The sequence below is a fragment of the Bubalus bubalis genome, chromosome 12 (assembly GCF_019923935.1).
Source record: "Bubalus bubalis isolate 160015118507 breed Murrah chromosome 12, NDDB_SH_1, whole genome shotgun sequence".
In the NCBI taxonomy this organism is placed as follows: domain Eukaryota; kingdom Metazoa; phylum Chordata; class Mammalia; order Artiodactyla; family Bovidae; genus Bubalus; species Bubalus bubalis.
In genome coordinates this window covers 69,952,042-69,971,139 of record NC_059168.1, presented here as the reverse complement: position 1 = coordinate 69,971,139, position 19,098 = coordinate 69,952,042, and the positions used below count along the sequence as shown (strand labels likewise).

General features: G+C 40.6%; 1 protein-coding gene across 1 annotated transcript in view; it reads right to left on the bottom strand.

The window, feature by feature from the left end:
• Positions 1 to 19,098, bottom strand: part of ALK (ALK receptor tyrosine kinase) — a 737,626-nt gene that overhangs the window by 271,676 nt on the left and 446,852 nt on the right. The gene's annotated exons all lie outside the window — the stretch shown is intronic.

The following is a 19,098-nucleotide window of genomic DNA, read 5'->3' as shown; positions in this document are numbered from 1 at the left end:
GTCATGGACACTTAGATTGCAGACCACAGGGTAAAACAGGGTGCCATGAGGCAGCTTGACCCCTGGGACTGTGAGCCCCAGGGGTTGCTGGTTCTCTGTCCTTCTGACATCACCAAGAGACATGAGTAATTCTGTTCTGGAAGTGACCTCGGGAGAAGTTAGGAAAATGTAGGAGAGAGCATTCATTTAAGTCAGGGGTGGAAAGCACAAGTTTAGACCAGGAAAAGGAGCATACGATTCTTGGAATCTGGTACAGAATTTCTATACCAGACCTAAAATATACTAGATAAAGCATTAGAATTTGTTAAGTTTTTCTTTTTTCATTCCTTTAACCTGTGACTCACTGTTGTATTCATTCAATTAAATGCTAAAAACAGCTTAAAAAGAATGAACAAACTCCCTATATATCAACACAGAAAAATCCCCCAATGTGGAGTGAAGAAATACAAGTTCTGAAAGATATATAGTGTCATCAGAATAGAATATGCATTGACTTTGGACACATTCATATGTAGAAAAAGTAGCAAGTCACACATGGAATAACACCCAGCAACTTCAGGAGAGTGATGGGGGAGGTAAAAGAGAATGAAGTGATGCTTTAGTTTTTTTATCAATTAAAAAGGAGGAGGAAAGTATATAGGGCAAAATGTTAATATCCATTCTAAGCAGCGGGTACATGGGCGTTTGTTATATTATTTTCTGTATTTCTGTAATATTTCATAATTAAAAGCAAAGTATTATTTTAAAAAAGAATTACAGGCATATTGTTTCCATTTGGAGAGATGCTAAAATGGTATCCTGTTGCTTTAATTTGAATTCCCTGAGGTTGAGCATAGTTTCATGGATTTACTGACCATTCTACTTCTATTTTGTGAACTGCCTATTCATATTCTTATTTTTCTTAAACCAGGAAAAAGACTGAATGTGGTCCTTTGAGTTACTGCATGCAGCAACTGAGTGTATTCTTCTACTGGGAATCGTGCCTGAGGATGGGCATCAGATTTAGGGAAGGAAAATATTAGAGATTATTCTAGAACAGCTGGTGAGGAAATAGCTGCATATGGAGGTTCAGTGACGCATCCAAGCCCACATAACTTGTTAGGGGTAGAGCAGGACTAGAATTTGGATTTCTGACCTGTAGTTCATCACTTTAACTAGTTTACCATTTCATCATTTTCATCTTAGTAAGAAAACAAACTCAACAGTAAGAACTCATTAACTTGCCAATATATTGGGCTTTAAGCAACTCTCCTGTGGACAAACCCAGCTTAAAAAGAAAAGAGCAATGGGGAAGGGGAAAATTGTTTTTCAATCTTTATCATAGGAGTCCTATAAACTACAAGCTCCTATAATAAACTTTGCTTATAATTTGATTTTACTAGAATCAATTTATGTATACTATTTTGTTAACATACATAAATAAAGGCCCATCTTAACTGATTCTGTGTCTGCCAGACCCTAGGTCCCTGTCTTTCTTTAGTTTTCTACAGTCTCTGATTTTGGCAAAGCTACTTCTTTAGGCTTCAATTTCTTCAATGATGTTGGACTCATTCTCTCTAAGTCTTTTCATTTTTAATAATTTTGAGTCTAAAGTTTTCTTTTTTGTATATCTTAAATACAGTTTTTTGGGACTCCTCTCTGCAGCTGTCATTTTTCTCTTTACATGGTTCACAGCTTTCCTGCCCAGGAAAGTGATAAGTAAAAGGAAGGACTATTGATACAGTGGTTACTTTATATTCAGGAAAGAGGGTCAAGGTACTATTTAAGACCCAGCAACAGAATGACTTATGCATTGATTTTCAAAGGCTCTTAAACCTCAGTTCTCACACACATGCAAAAAAAGAGTAATTGCCCCACAGACTATTTGCTTTAGAAGAAAGAATATGGTCAGTTCAGTGGGCCTGTTAGAAACCCTAATTAAGCCAACTGTGCCTTTCCCTCTCTATCTATGACCATAGATCTCAAATGGACAAACCATAAACCTTTAGCGTAACCCCTGGGTGAATTCTAACCAGTCATTACCTTTTTCCCCTGAGACAGTTCTGTTATAAGACCAATATTAGAAATGAAAACTCCATTAGTGTTGGAACCATAAGGCTCTCTCTGGGCTTGGAAAGGTATTGCTTTCCAAGGTGTAGGATACAACTATTCAGTATGAGATATACCACTGGACAGCATGCCATGAGTAGGAGTAAGTTACCCCATAGCTGTAGTTTTTAATTTGCAAGATTTTCTAGTTTCTAAACTCTAATAGTCTGTAGTTCTAAGTATTTTGTATCTGAAGGTGGAGTTGAAGTCCAGGCATAAATCCTACTTGTTTAAGGTCAAGGAGAAGTGAGGGTGAATACTGTCAATGTGTACATCTGAGGAAGGGTTATCAAATCAGGGTGGATTAGTAAGGAAAAACAGAGATTAAGGCTAGAAGAAAGGAATGAAAGCTGGGAACACTTGGGAAAAGTTCACCTAACATTTTAAAACTGTGTTGAGCTCATGGTGTGACATGAGGTCATGCACTAAGGCATAGGATACATCCATGGATCTCGTAGGTGCTTTGGACATAAATGTTACTGGTGCAGTGGAATGATTGCAGTGTTGTACACTTCAGCTGATGAGAGAGCAGGAGAGTGCTGTGCAAGAGAAAAAAAGCAAAACAAAGCAAAAACAGAAAAACTTGGGAGAAGAAAGTTCTTTACTCTTTCATGATGTCACTTACTCAAATCCAAGGCAAGAACTTCCCCAAGAGTGTTTCCTTTTATGCCTGGAGTGGGCAATGGATGGGAAGGGAGGTAGCTGAAGAATGCCACTGGCAGCCTGTCTTGCTTTATAACTATCCTACCCAGTTATTGGGCTTCCCAGGTGGTACAGTGGTAAAGAATCTGCATGTCAATGCAGGAGATGCAGGAGACATGAGTTCCATCCCTGGGTTGGGAAGATACCCTGGAGTAGGAAATGGCAACAAGTCTGGTGGGCTACAGTCCATGGGGTTGCCAGGAGTCAGACACAACTGAGCACTCACGCACCCAGTAATTGTGCTAAGAGGGAATGAGCAACAGGCACCTGGAAACCTGAAGGGCAGAAACTCGGAAGAGATTGAAGTAAAATTTTTGTTCCTGGAAAGAGAACTGGAATGGGAATTGCAAAAGTAGAATCTAGTGGCCAGCAATCCGTGCGATGTGTTCCGCTTCTCCTGAGTCAGTTTCCTTAGCTACAAAATGAGCTGCATTCAATTAAACCACGTTTGCATGCTAGGATCACTTAGAAGCTTTCTCAAAGTGCCATTGTCTAGGCATTACCACCCCAAGCCAACTGAATCAGAATCCCTGGGGCTGGGGCTGGGGCATAAACGTTAGGTTCTCTTTGAAGCTCCCCATCCAACTCTATGTATGTCCAAGTTTGAGAACTACTCTTTCTACTCAAAGGGTATTCATGCACCAGTAGCTTCAATATCACCTGGGAACTTTTTAGAATTACAGAATCTCAGGCCCCAGTCCAGGAACCTACCCACTGGGCACCTGAAGTTTAATAAGATTCTCATATGATTTACATGTACATCCAAGCTTGAGAAGCCCCAAGACAAGTGATGCCTGGTGTGCTGTAGTCCATGGGATCGCAAGGAGTCGGACATGACTGAGCAACTGAACTGAACTGAGCTGAAGACAGATCTCTAAGTAATATTTTACTTTAAATTGTGAAATATTTTTAACACATGGAAACCCTTAAAGAATAATTTAAGTAACACCCATGCACCCAACTCAGCTTTATCAAATCATTAGCTTTTCACCATTTTGATTTAGGTTTTGTCTAATGTAATAATACATATTTTATCTCAAAGCCCCTCTATTTATCCTCCTGAATCCCATTTTTTCCTCTCTTCATAGATGTAGTCACTATCTTGAATTTGGTACTTTTTAATTTCATGAATGTTTTTATATTATTATTACATAGGTGGGTAGTTACATAGGTAGATAAAATGATTTTGTCTATTTAATAGGTTTTCTGCTATTGATCCATCTCTGCATTCCGGGGACAAATCATAATGGGTTATGGTATGTATATTTAGAAATATACTGATGGATTTGGTTGCTTGTATTTTATTTAGGCCTTATTAAGGGGGCTTCCCTGGTAGCTCAGCTGGTAAAGAATCCGCCTACAGTGCAGGAGACACTGGGTTTGATCCCTGGGTTGGGAAGATCCCCTGGAGAAGGGAAAGGCTACCCACGCCAGTTTTCTGGCCTGGAGAATTCCATGGACCAGTCCATGGGGTTGCTAAGAGTCAGACATGACTGGGCAACTTTCACTATGGTATTAAATGAGATTTGTCTGAAGTGTTCCTTTAGTGTTAGTTTTGTTATCAAGAGTATGCTGGTCGTATTAAATGAGTTTGGTAGTATTACCTTTTTTTCTATTCTTTGAAATACTTTGTAAACCATTAGGTTTATTTATCTGTTTCTGGGGAGTTAGGTTTTCCTAAAACCATCTGGATCTTGCATCTTTGGGGGGTGTTCAAGGAGCTGATTATTGATTCACTTTTTTAATAGTGAAATAATATTTGATTAAATAATATTCATTTGTTTATAGCACTTTATTTGGAGTTTCTATTTCTTTCTGAGTCAATGTTGGCAATTTATCTGTTTCCAGAAAATTGTGTTTCACCTGAGTTTTCAAATTTATTAACATAAAATTGTTTATTGAATTCATTTATTTAAAAAAAGTTCTACTTTATCTGTAGCTTTTGTCTGATTTTTCTTTTTCTCTTTTGCTTGATTTGTTCATTTTTTTCCAAAGAACCAGCTTTGTTAACCATTCTTTATTATCTTTTTTCTTATATTTTCTCTGTTTTATTAGGTTTTATATTTGTTTCTTGTTGAGTTGAATATTATAAATTTTTTTGGAAAATGTACATAAGGTTATAAATTTGACCTCAAAATTCACTATAGTTGCATTTCACCAATTTTCCTTGGTACTGTCTTTCATTCCTATATATTTAGTCATTTCCACTGTGGTTGTCTCTTTAATCTATGGGTCATTTTTGACATGTTTATGTTTTCAAACATATTTTGGTATTGCTTTTAACTATCTTTTATTATTATATTTACTTTTAATTTAACTGCACTGTGATCAGAGTACATGATTTCTATGGCATCAGTCCTGGGTGAGAAGTCTGATACTCTGATTGTAGCTAATCCCTTTAAAAATATTCTACTTGGACAATGTATACAAATATTGAACCATTATGTTATATTCCTGAAATAAATATAATGTTACATGTCACTTATGCTTCATTAAAGATATTCTACTAGTTTTAAAAGGTTTTTCTCTTTATTATCCTTGATAATTTGAACATATAGGTGTATATATATTCCTTAATTGCACTACATACTTGGAGTGGACCTTTTATCTAAATAATTCTGCCTTTCTTCATGTCTGTAAAATTCTTATAATATTTTTCCAAGTATTGATGATTCTCCTCTATTTCCTTTACTCTCTTCTGACACCTGTTTGACTATGTAAGACCCTCTCTGTCTTCCATATCTTCAACTGCTTTTCAAAGACTTGAGAAAATCTCTTTGTCTCTCTCTGTTGTATTCTGGGTGAATTTTTGAATGTAATCATAAATTCCACTAATTTTCCATTGGAAGAAGACCACTCCAGAGTTTATCTTATCTACAAAGCTGTTAAATTTTACTTAAAATTTTATTTTTATTCTATTTTTAATGACTTTTATTTCTAATATTTAAAATTGGTTCCTTTTCATATCTCCCTGTTTTCATTTCATGTCAGCCTGTTTTTTTTTCATAACTTTTGGTTCCTAACGTTTTAAACAGAAGTTCCCTTTATGTATCTATTTGAGTATATACTAAATGTACTCATATTAAAACCAGTTCAGACTGGTACATACATTTCTTTTCATCTGAAGAACATTCATATCCTGATCATTGATTTTAGGCTGTCTTCTTGGCATGATTTCACATTTCAGAACTTTGACATGAAGGCTAAGCTCATCTGGAGTGGTTTGTTTGTTTACAAGTCTTCCTCTTCCCAGCCAGGCTCACCCCTCCTTGTGTAGCTGTTTGCATTGCACTTGCAACTCTCTAAAGGCCAGAATCAGATCCAATCACTGACAGTTTGGTTCAATTTCACGTCAGAAGACATTGTCCATAGGACTACAGCTTGCTAAAAACACTAGTCTAGGCTCCCTGTATGCCTGGGGAAGCTTATCCCATTGTCAACCCCGGCTGTAAGCATTGACTGCTGGACTCACATCCTGGTGGTCGCCCTGAGAACTGCTTACCAGTAGTGACCAAATTCCTAGCTGAATGGACTGCTTCTCTACCCAGAACCCTGGACACCTGCAGCAGCTTGATCTAGTCACTCTGTTTTCTACTTCTAATCTGGATTTGAGAGGTGGTATCTGTCTGTCCTTTGGAGCTCAGCTAAGCTGTTCTGTGCTTTTCATTATAAAATATTTAGTGGAGGAGAGTGCAAAACACATGATCTTGCTCAAAGTCTAGACTTGAAGAGAATGGCTCAGGCTTTGTCAGGAGGTTAATGGGAGTCCTGTCTTCTTGGAGGGTTGGAGTCAGTGCATATTATGTTATCTCCTACCCTTTAGAATACAAGTACCAGAAGGACAAGGTCTGTGGTCTTCTATCATGCCATATATTTCCAGGACCCCAGGAGACTGTTTAGCATGAAATAAGTGCCTGACAAATGTTTTAGAAAAAACTATAGATAAATAAGCTTCTCTGGACATTTTTCTGAACCTTTCTGATAATGTTCTTAGACTTAAATTCAAACATCTACCCCCTGGACCATATCTTCAGTGTTGCACATAAAGTTAGCACATTTTTAAGATCAATGATGTCTTGAAGTCAGCCATTAACTGCAAAAGTCAGAGCTGCTTAAGAGAGATATGAGCATGCCCCATTTTATCACAAAGGAGCAACATGGAAAAATATCCCTTGATAAATATCCTACCAGTAAATTAAAAACAATAAGCAAATACCTTCAAATTGCTTCACAGTGTGCTTTGCTCGTCTTTCTCCTTGAATATTATTTATGAGGGATAATTTACTGATATTGTTGTTACCCCAAATTATATACCAAAGAAAATTAAAAGCACTACACAGGAGGAAATAATGAATAGTAGCATTTAATTAAAACCAAAGTGAGTACAATCGATGCCTGTCTAATACAATAATGAGCTTAATTTAATTTTCACTTAATGGAAAAAAAATGAAGCTTAAATCAACTGCCTATGGAATTAAATGACAGCCATTTCAAAAATGCAAGTTTTTCTAAAGTAGAGTTTTAAGAGAAAGATAATGACCCAAAACAATACCAACAAACAGGTCCGTATCCATTTTCCAGAAGAGTTAGAGGGGGTCACTGTTAGCAGCCCTATGCTTTTTGAGCTTCTAGAAGGTAGAATTAATTAAAAAGCAATACTCTTAACTTCCTGAACTCCAGAGTCATCAAAAAAGTAGACAAAAATTGGATTTCTCAGGATTGTCAGTTTGGGATCAGGGTCCAAAAGGACTGACCTATTAATAAACAGAGTGGATGTGGGGGAGATGGACTGGATGCTTCTCTCAGCTCTCTGCTGTATGTAGAACAGCAGCCAAGAATGGGGTGGGGGAGCTGTGTGGGAGGGAACTGCTGAGCCCCCAAACATGGTCTGTGGCTCTGACTGAATCGAAAGCTAAGGGAACAGGATTCTGGTTAAAACAAATAAGGTGAGGAGTGTTCTTCTAAGTCCCAGCCTGGATTTTGAGGAAAGGTGGTTGCCTCTGATTAGAATGATGCTGTTTATGAACTCTAAGGTCAGCTGAAGAAAGGACTGGACATGAGATGGTTTAACCCATGAACATGTGAAATGGAGACAGCATGATACAGCATCCAGAGCACCAGATTTAACAGCTCTGTGACCCTGGGCAGCTCACTTAACCTGTTGGAAGCTGTTTCCCAATCTGTAAAACGGGGATAACGGTAGATGATTCAGGAGATGGGAGACACTTCCTCAAAGCGTTCTATGTACCAGTCACCTTACTATGTATTAAACATTATTTCATTGGATTTTCTGCTCATTTATTGATCTGTCATTTTATGAGACAGAGACAGAATTATAGACAAAGCCGGACCCAGCACTCACATCTCATGTGTCTGACCCCCTCCCCGCAGGCTGTGTGTTATCCTGGGCTTGTTCCTGAATCTCAGCCCACATTCAAAGGCAAGAGGTACTCATGTGGCTGGAGTTATTTTGATCTTCTCTGCTCAGCATCTTTTCTTGGATTGTTATTTTTGTTACTTTTGGACTCTTCCATAATAGTTATGCACACATGCGTGCATACATAGACACACCAACAGCCTTCAACACTGCCTGTCCTACTTAGAGTTCATAGCAGTGGGGATCACCTCACAAGCAGGTCGAGGTAATCCCAGGACAGTTCTCTGCACAAAGCAAGTGCTATCAATATACACCTATGTAAATGATTAAACTTCTTGCATTCTCTTAGCTTTATAGGCTGCTTTTCGGGCAACTGATAAGCTCCTATTATTTACTCCTTGATAATTTGTCACTGTGCACAGGTGCCTATTTCCTATTATATAAGTCTGCTGTTATATTCAGCAGAATGCTGGGGTCACCTCCTAAACTGATATTCAAACACTGGTGACTCCACCAGCTCTCCTAACTAATCACAGCAGCATTGGAGCAGTTCAGGGGGTGTCAAGCAGTTCCCCCAGCATGACTGATTGCATTGGAGCTGTAGGGTTGGTTTAGGCCAGATAATATTGGTAAGGGTCCATATAGCCTTCATGGTCTTATTTCAAAAATTACACTGGGGTTAGTTGAAAAAGCAAAGGATGGGGCAAAAAATGACATCTAATTTTCTTTTCCTCATAATTTACTCATGATCTCCACCTCTCATTTAGTAACTATGGTCTATGGGGATAACATAAGATTTTTCAGATCCAGTAGAGCCCCATAATCATGGTGTATCTTCAAAGGGAGATGAGGGCACTGGGAGTGCGAATATCAGGTAGACTTAGCAGGGAAGTTAGAAGTTAGTTGAGCAACTTTTAGTCACAGCCTGGTCCTCCTCCATCTGGGGAAGCCCATGACTTTGGTTTCATGGAGCAAAAGAGAGGGATATCACTTTATTAGCCCCAGCACAACGGCAGTGATCACTGGGATCACTGGGGTGGTGAATGGACTATAGAAGCTCTGAGAAGAAAGCAAAGGACTAAAAGCTTACCAAAGTAGAATTCATAACCACTCATCTTTAGGACTGGAAAGAAAAAACAAACTCCTCTTAAAAAAGAATTAGAGATGAGCTATTAATTAGAGCAGAACAATGCAAATGAATATGCAAAGGAGATGAAAAGACACCATAATTATTTATTTATATGTTTACATTTCATATTATTCTGTGCATTTCTTAAACCAAGGTCTGTATTGGAGTTTTTCTTATTTATAGCCCCAAGGCTTGGCATGATACCTAGTACTTAATAGATGCTCAATAAATGATTAATTGAGCTTAATATTCCACAAGCATAAGTACCTCCAAAGGTATTATATTAATCTCTGGGGCTTGATATTGCCTCAAATCACAAAGCATGACTAATGTGTTATCTGGGGCATGATAGGTTATGTCACAATGAACTCCAGAAGGATAGGTTAACTGAAGAGGCAGAACCTGGGCCCAGGAAGCTTAATTCAAAATGAGGAGCTGTCTCAGGTGCTGAAGGAAAGGTATAGCTGGTTATGCAGGTATTCTGAAGAGGACACAGACCCACAGAAGGCAGAAACATGTTAAAAAGAAGACAATAGAAGGCAATGCTTAAAAAATGCAGGAAGACTGGAATTCCAGGAGGTAACAGGGACTCAGTCACTGCATTATCCAGACTAGGACTACAAACTCTAGCATGAGGGCAGGCATGGCACTTGTCTAATAGGGGCTAGGGCATGAGTCAAGAATTCACGTACCATGGGGAATAAAGGAGAAGCCATGTAACATCCCTACGGACAAGGGCTGGCGAGGCTGTGTATATGAGTTGATGCTGAATCCCAGAACATTCAGTGCTTCTTAAATTGCCCCTGCCTAAACCAGAATTGGAGCTAGAGGCAAAAGAAGGGCTCAACTTACAATGAGTAGGGTCACAAGACCTTGGTGAGGGGCAAAGGGGAGGCTAAAGCTCAGCATGGCCTGACTAGCAGAGTCAAAGGGTGTGTTCCTGTATCGCTCTGAATCATTGGCTAGCACTCCAGTGCCCTGAAATTGTTCATGTGCCAGGTCAAGTGGGGAAGAAACATGTCATACGTAGTGTGTACTAGGCCAGGGCTCTCAAGTGTGGTCCCTGTGCAACATCAGCCTTGCCTTACCCCAGGCCTCTTGAGTCAGAAATCTGGGGGTAGTAGACAACACTTTCTGTTTTAACAAAGCCTCTAAGAGATTTTGACACAGATCAATGTTCAAAATCACTGTAGTAGACACTATTTAAGTCAGTGTTCTTCCCTTTTCACAAAGACCCCTTTGACAGTCTGATGAAACTCTGGACCTCTTCTTAGAGTAATGTTTCCAAATTCCAAACACATAAAATAAAATACATAGCATTACAAAGGAAACCAATTAAACTGAAATATAGTTATCAATATCTAAAAAGTTATGATATAGTAATCTATACGCTTCTTTATTAACACATTTAATAACAGTATCTCATGGCAGATCTAATAACATCTGTCAATTTGAAGTAGTGATGAGCTTCAGTAGTATTTCATGATGTCTGCCACAGTTGTGATGAGATTTGTATTTGTGACAAAGTCACATATACTACTACAGTAGCAGCAGATTTATCTCCTATATTCACAATTGTAGAAACACTAAATTTCGGTCACAAGTTCTAAAAATAAAGACATAATTTTTCCCTTCCAAGTTCACAGGCATTTCAGTTATATCCACAGTTCTCTAAGGATCCATGGACCCAGGATTGCAACTTCTGCTTATTAAACACTTAATAAATATAATTTTATTCTCTGAACAATATTATCCTTAATATTCCCATTTTGTGTGTGAGGAGATTGAGGCTCAGAGAATTGAAGAAATATAACCAGTGTCTTACACAGCAAGCAAGACACGGAGTGCAGGGTCAGAGTCCCTGTGAAACACAGCTTTCCGTGTTTCTTCCCAATTCCCAGGAGAGGGCCAGGTTCCCGATATGTGCTTAGTAAGTATTCCCTGAATGAATGAATGAACTGCACCAGACTGGCTGAAAGCCAAGCCTACCTACCTCAAAAGTCCATTCTTTCTACTCCCCAACCACACTATGCTACTATTAAGATGGGACATGTTCTTCATATTTACCCAGAAGTCAGGAAAAGGTAAGTTCAGTTCCCTAATCTGCTAGACTCGACTGCTGAGCTCTGATTCTAAAATTCATGTTGAATACACAGATTATGAGCAACATTATACCATCAAAATTGGAAAACAATTCAACAAATTGAGGAGAGGAGCACTCAGCAAGGAACATGAGTCCCTCTGCTTTCTCTTGGAAGCCGCTGAGCTTGTTTATGAAGCCGGGTGTTTCTTTCACTCAACATGTGTCCTTCTTTAACTGGCAAATTAGTTGGAGCCAGCAGGAAAGAAGGAAGATGGGAGGGGACACAGAGGACCCAGAATCTGGGAGAAAAACAAAATGAGGGTAAAGAAACAGAGAAGGCCGCCTTCTCACCTGAACAAACCAAATTTTTGTCAGGCGCTTTTCATAGAAGTCTAGTGCTCTTAACTAACCACACTTAATTTGATTACCTTAAAGGTGAACTGGATGCTGAAAAATTCATTAACATAACAGCAATTAAATCCTTAAGAACAAACATATAGGCTGTAAATGAAGTATCAATCAAAAGATTAATCAAAAGCTAATCATGGAAAATATCACTCTTGGCCTGACTGGAAGAATATGCCATGGTTACCATTCCAAATTATAGTATTGCAAAATCTGTTTTAATACTCAGTCATGTTAATTGGAAACATTATAGTTAATGTGTTTTATAATCCTTTACTTCTGAATCAGAAATTAAATTATCTTTAGGTTGTATCTTCTTTCCCCAACCCATCAGCAACACTGTTATCCTTGTCACAAGAGTGCATTGAGTGCTTTTTTCATAGAAGACATGGGGCTCTCCACGGGGGAGGCATGGAAAAATAAAAAAGATTCTGCCCTTGAGGAAAGAAGAAAAAATAGTCCTTGGTGGTTCAGATCAGAGCTGCTTAAAAAGAGTGGGAGAGGCGTTAGGAGAGGCACAAAGAATTAGGGCCTTAATATGAGATTGGCATTTGCCTGGCCTGCACCCTATTCAGCTCTGGCTTCTCCAGGGCCTGGCTCAGTGTCTGGCACAAAGTAGGCACTTAGTAGAAACTCTTGTCTTTACTTTGGTCCAGTGGTTCTGCTAACAAGAATAAAACTGAGAGTACAGATGGGGGAACTTCCTTCTGTTCATAAAGATCTTTAAAGGTGATTTCTGAGGCTGGATGTAACATCAAGGGTGTGGTCATCTAAGCCATGGAGGTAACTCAAGGCTGTCTTGGTTATACAGATGCTATTGAAGATTAGATGTAGGTAAGTGTTCTGAACTAAAAAACTAACTTTATAGTGGGAATACCAGCATAGAAACCTGGCCAACTTTTAATCCAACCAGATGGTTTGGGAGCATTTAGAAAAGAACACAGGGATCACCGAAGAGCTACCAAGGGTAAACTCAGAATTAGGCATGCAAACCAACCTCATTTTCTCACTGTTAGGCTTGGCACAGGTTGGGGAGTAATGCAGTAGAGAACATGCATCTCATTTCAGCTTTTGATGAAATCTCTCTTGCTGTGCTTTCAAGTAATAAGATAGATGTGGATTAGTTGATAACAGCATTAAGTGGATTTACAGTTACTTGAGTTTCAACAGCAAAGGAGTATGGATTAATATCTCTCTGTCCTCTGCCCTGTCCTGTTGGAGGTTTTTATCCAACACTGGGATGAAGACTGGAAGCATAGCTGATCAGATTTTCAATGACTCTACTGGGTAACTCTCTCCTACAACTCTGGATTTCCAGTTTTCTAAGGGAATCCTCTAGTCCAGGCCCTAATCTCCCCTCACTCTAAGACTCTGTTCCCCAACCCAGTCAAAGACCAAAGAAAGGTGTATTATATCAGAGAATGTTTTCTCAAGTCATCCCATAGCAGAATGAGCTGCCTTTTAGGAGGTCCCTACATCAGTGACAGGTCAATCCAGGTGACCTCTGAAGCTTTCCTGTCTTCCCTTTTGTCTCTCATTATCTGAGGGGACAGTGTGTAATGAAAAGAGTATTTGCTTTTAAAACAGAACTGACTTCTCTTTATATTCTTTTGGTAAATCTCAGTTTCCTCATCTGTACAATGGAAATAATTTCTATTTCCTAAGGTTGTGGAAAGAGTAAGTCACGTGGACTACCTGAAGCACAAAGCACAGAGTAGCTAATGTTTATCCTCGATAAACATTAGCTCCCTCCATATCCCAGCACCCAGGTCTAGGACATGCATGTGGTAAAGAGGTTGAACAAGGCTCCCTGAGAAGTGCCCTGCAGAGCCCTTGGGGCTTGTTTAGTGACAGAGCCCACAGAATCCCTCTTTGCGGGGCCATTGCCAGGGTAAAATGTCCCCAAACACTGAAGTAGCAGGTTCTTCCTACCCTGGAAGGTCTTTGATTCTGGCAGAGCAGAGGGAAGACAATGGAGAGAGTCCAGTAAGATACATTAAGTCTCTCTCTGACTTGGCAGGCAGGCTGCTCAGCATCTAGGGAAACTGTCCCAGTGTCCTCAAATGAAGATAAGAAGCAGAATCCCCAACTTGATGGGTCTGGGAAGGGCCAGTTGAGATAAAGAATGTGAGATTGTCTGGATCAGAGCCTGGAGCCCAGGAAGTGCTGAATAAATGGCAGGGCTTTTGGTAATATTAGTATCAAGAACAACTTAAGCCTTTAGGTTTTCAGACCTGGTACTAGTCCACTTCAGGCTTCCCTTGGGGCTCAGCTGGTAAAAGAATCCACCTGCAATGCAGGAGACCTCAGTTCAATCCCTGGGTTGGGAAGATCTCCCGGAGAAGGGAAAGGCTACCCACTCCAGTATTCTGGCCTGGAGAATTCCATGGACTGTATAGTCCACAGGGTTGCAAAGAGTTGGATACGACTGAGCAACTTTCACTGGCTTGGCTAATGGTGAGGAGGAGTGCAGCTAAGACAACTTGGGCAGAAGCTGTGGGAATATACTGATGAGAGGTGGATTTTGGCAAAAGAGAGGGTGTTTAGAAGGCCCACGAAGCTTGGAGCTCTGAGATCTTTTAAGATATTAAGGTTTTTTAACCAGCAACCTTTCCCACACTCATGAGAGCTGCCACACTAGAGTGAGACATAGAGTCCTAAAGGGGGCTGGTGGGGAGAGGGGGCTGGGCATGGCTCCAACACAGGCTCTGCCCCATCCAGGTGGGTATCTGACAGCCAGACCCTTCTGCAGCTCAAGGAACCTACCCTGCAACAGGAAGGGGCAGGTTGGACTAGCTGCTCCCTCAAGTCCTTCCAGGATCTAAAATCCTGAGATTCCAGGTCTGCCCAGTCTTGTGACATAGATAGCAATAAACCTTTCAGGTACCTCAATAATTCTGTCTCAAGGCTGGAATCCCAGAAGTGACTCACTGCGTAGTAAATTCCATGCTACTGTGAGATGCTCAAAGCCTTTCGAGGCTGTCAGTGCACGTGCACGTGGTATGTGTGTGCATGTGTGTGTATGTGTAGAGGGTCATAGTTCTTTGTGGTTAGACTTCAGTTAGAGCTATTTCCTTTCTTTCACGTATTTATTCATTCTGTAAATGTATTCTGCTCTCCTTTTGTGGCAGACTCCATGCTTTTTGCCATGTTCTGTTTCCAGCACATTCTCTACTCAAAACAAAACAAAACAAAACACATTCTTCTAACATGTTTTCATTAGGCATGTTTAAGAGGACAGGGTGTTTGATGTACATTAAGTACATTCACATTGAGTAGACTTCAGGTGAGTGCTGGGCATCTCCTGCCCACCCCTAGGTTCCCTCTCTGCCCTTCTCTTCCCTGGTTTCTGCTGCAGGGGGCTGAGCTGCATGGAATACATCCCCAGCCCCCTTGAATTCTGTCTTCTGGTTGGGTTTGGCCAATGCAGAGTGTCGCAGGAGATTAGAGGGAGGGAGAGGGAGAGTAGCATTGGGGAATTTACTTCTCTATTTCCTTCACTGTTGCACGCCTGTATATCCCTCAGCAGTGGTCACTGCCCTTCTCAAGGCAGCCTTCTCTCCACAACTCTGTCCCTCTGGATTCTCGTACTGCTAGAAGTGCCCCCTTCTCCTTCAGGACTGGGGTAGCAGTGGCCTGTGGTTACCGGCCCCTGGGCTACTGCTTTATCCCTGGTAGTTTCCTTACTTTGCCTACTCCTTTACAAAGAATCTTCTCTCTTCAACTCACTTCAAATTATCTAATTTGAATATATCATCTCATTTCCACCTTGAATGATAAAAATCATCTACTCCCATCTCATTTTCACAGGGGAGGAAACTCAGGAGGTGACTTGCTCAAGGTCACTCAATTACAGAAAGCCAGGACTCACATGGAAGAAGTCCATGATGAATATACAGAAAGTTGACCCAGATTATCCTACTTCCTTGTGTTTAGTCTTTTTTTTTTTTTTTTTCTCAGTCCCTGGAAAATGCTGTCAGGAGGATTCACAGTGTAATTAATTATGCTGGCACATCCAATGAATGGAGCTATGATTTAGCAAGTCTACTCGAGATGCTGATGAATTGAATAATGAAACACACATTTCGGCCTCAGCTAAGAGAATCCAAACCTAGTTTAAGAAAGGACCACAACTTTACATGCCTTTTAAAAAAAAAAATGGAAGCTTTTTATAACTTCTGCTCTAAGATCCACCTACCTCCTCCCCCTTCCTGACAACTGATGACAATTCTTTGCCAAGAAATCTACTGTAGTTCCACATGTAGAGATCAAATGAAATAAACTCTTCAAAGTATTTTTAAAAGTATAACATACCTCACAAAATGTGAAACATTATAGGTACTCAACCTATAAATGTCTGATTTAAGGACAGCATATGCATATAAACAGCCCTTTTGCACATTTACCTATTACATCAGATCCAAGCTCTTTAGGCAAAATTTTAAGGCCCTCTAAAAACTTACTGCCTTTCCCCTACAATTGCCTCACTTTTTCATTACGGCAGTATGGGGCAGGGGAACTAATACAGATCATCTCAATTCAAATCTTGGTTCAGGGTCATCATGTATAGCTGTGCAGACAGGGTCCTGAACAAGGATGCCACATCTAAGACATTCACATCACAGATGCTGTGGATCTTTATGTGTTTTATGACAATTTTCCAGGAGATGATAGTAGAGTGGCTTGCCCTGTTAAAGTTGTTATATTATGGCAATTTTACAACATAAAGTAAAATGTCTTGAAAAAGGGATGCCTTTTCCTGATATGCTTCACAAAAAGCAACTATATGAGTTTATGAAATTTCTTTACCTTAATCCTTTATCTAATCAGTGGGCATTTCTTAGAATAGAGATGGCAAATATTTGCCATGGGTACCACATCACTGTCAGCCAATGGCAGACCTCAGCAACCCATCAGGGCTCCTTTCCTCACCAAGCCTGGATGCCACCCACTTCATGTCCCAGGCAACTGCTACCAACCAACTGGGGGTTGGCGTGTTGGCTGATGCTGTTTGCCATCGCTACATGAGGGAATAGTTGTAAGGATTTCAAGATGATGAATCTACAGTGCCTGGGATATGATGATGACTGTTGTTGTAGGAGAATATAAAACTTCCACCAGAGCTCTGGGAATGTCGTCCATGGCTTGGATATCATTCTCTGTACAATACCTGGTGCTTGCCTCTCCACCAATCTATGCTCTGCTTCAAACACTGATCGAGTGTGAATGAAGCCTGGTCTGTGTCAGACATTGTGCTTGTGACCCAGAGTGACCTAGATTCCCAGCCCTATGCATATCCTCACCAAGCTCAACTCACTCAGGGTCCTTTTCTCTTCTATAAGCTCCACACAGGCCCGTGCTCTGTTGTTCACTACTAATCAGCACTTGGTGGTGATTTGTAAATCTTTGTGAAACTAATTATAACTCTTTCATGTGTCGAGGCCTTGTATTCTCACCAAGAAGGCAGGTCCCTTAAAGACAGAATCTCTTCCTTCCACTTGGGTTCAATACTCTGCTCTCATGGGAACTCTATAAACCCTATTTTGGGCATGTAAGGTGCCTTGACAAATAAAGCATGATCATTTGTTATAACTAGTCCCCGGTCACCTTTTTCATCTGAGGCTAAGAAAATGAATATACATAGTCATAAAAGGATTATTACTCTCCTGGTCCAGAAAGTAAATTGAGATTTCTTTTCTCTCTTTTTAAGTCCAAAAAACACAGAGCTAATTGAAAGCACCTGAGATCTTTATAATACTATCACTTATAATAAGCAATAATAGTATAAGTCAAAATACAATTTCTTCATGCCATCACTATTAACTTCTATAGGATTAATGTCTCTCTCTCCCCTTCTCATTTGGCCAAATGCATTTTAGTAAGTGCGTATGGGAACTGAGAGGATGATAAGGAGTTATGGGTTTCAGAATTTATTCTCTGCTCTCCTAATATTGCAGCCATATTCCTTCCAGATTAGATGGCATTTTGACTGTGGGTGATGGGATTAATGTCCAAGTATGGTTTGGAAAATGGAAACGGAGGCATGGTGACTGGATTGTGGGGTGTGGAGAAGATAATGTCCATGAAGTGTTGAGCTATTTTGACAAGGAAATACTCATTGATACACTCAGTCACTCAGCTGTGTCCGACTCTTTGTGACCCAATGGACTAGCCTGCCAGGCTCCTCTGTCCATGGGATTTTCCAGGCAAGAATGCTGGAGTGGGATGCCATTTCCTCCTTCAGGGGATCTTCCCAATCCAGGGATCGAACCCACATCTCCTGTGTCTCCTGTATTGGGAGGTAGATTCTTTGCCGCTGAGCCACTCATTGACTACAATATGCAAAAAACAGAAGAGTTCTGAAATGTGACCATTTTCAGGACTCCAAAGCAGTAGAGTTGGGGTATACGTGTGGAGGGACCACAAGATGTAGGAGAAATTACTGAAGCTTTCCAGTTTCTGATTTCTTCCTCTGTGAAATGGGAGTACTGACTTGCCAATCAGTGACACTTCTGTTGTCACAAGAATCAAAGTCAGTCGCAGCTGTGCAGGTTGGGGCTGCGCTGGAGCATTGTGCTGAGGGGAGGAGAAGGGCCTGGCTCCAGTCCAATCCAGCCTGGCTCCACCTGCCAAGCCTCGGCCTTTTGCTCATTTGTCTCCAAAGAGCTGGGGGGCTGCTTCTAGTTTGGAAGAAGGAGCTGTTTGTGCTCACAGCCACCCGGATTAAGTATGTAATGACATAATTATTCAGCCAAGGGCTTCTACTTTTTCCTAATGAGCATCTATCTCTCCCACCAGTGGACAGAGTGTGGAGTTGGATCATTACAACTGAACACAGGCTAAAGTGGTGGAAGGAGAAGACCAAGGACACAGGTTCACAGCACTGCAGCATTTTGAAGCTGGAAGATCACCTACTCCAAACACCCCCATTCTGCAGAAAAGGAGTCCAGGACTCAGTAACTTCTCTCACCCTCAAAGGGGGGAAAAAAAAAAAAGGTTTATTACTTAGGTTCATAAAGCTGGCTGGTGGTGGTTGGAATGAGAACCCTCATGTCCTGACTGGCAGGCCTGCATATTAGAAGGAGTCCTCTAGTTCCAAGATATATGCTTGTCACCGTGGTCTTGAGGCACTTGAGAATCCACCCCTGGGCCCTGCTCTGACCCTCCTTCCTGGAGGTCCTCTTGGTCAGGTTGAGGGCTTGCTAGTTTTATAGACACTTGGAGTTTGAGTGCTTTCCTCACCACACATCTCCCTGAGCCCTCCGTCTGCAATTCCCTCCCACCCCTCTAGTTCCTCTAGCCTGACTCCTCATC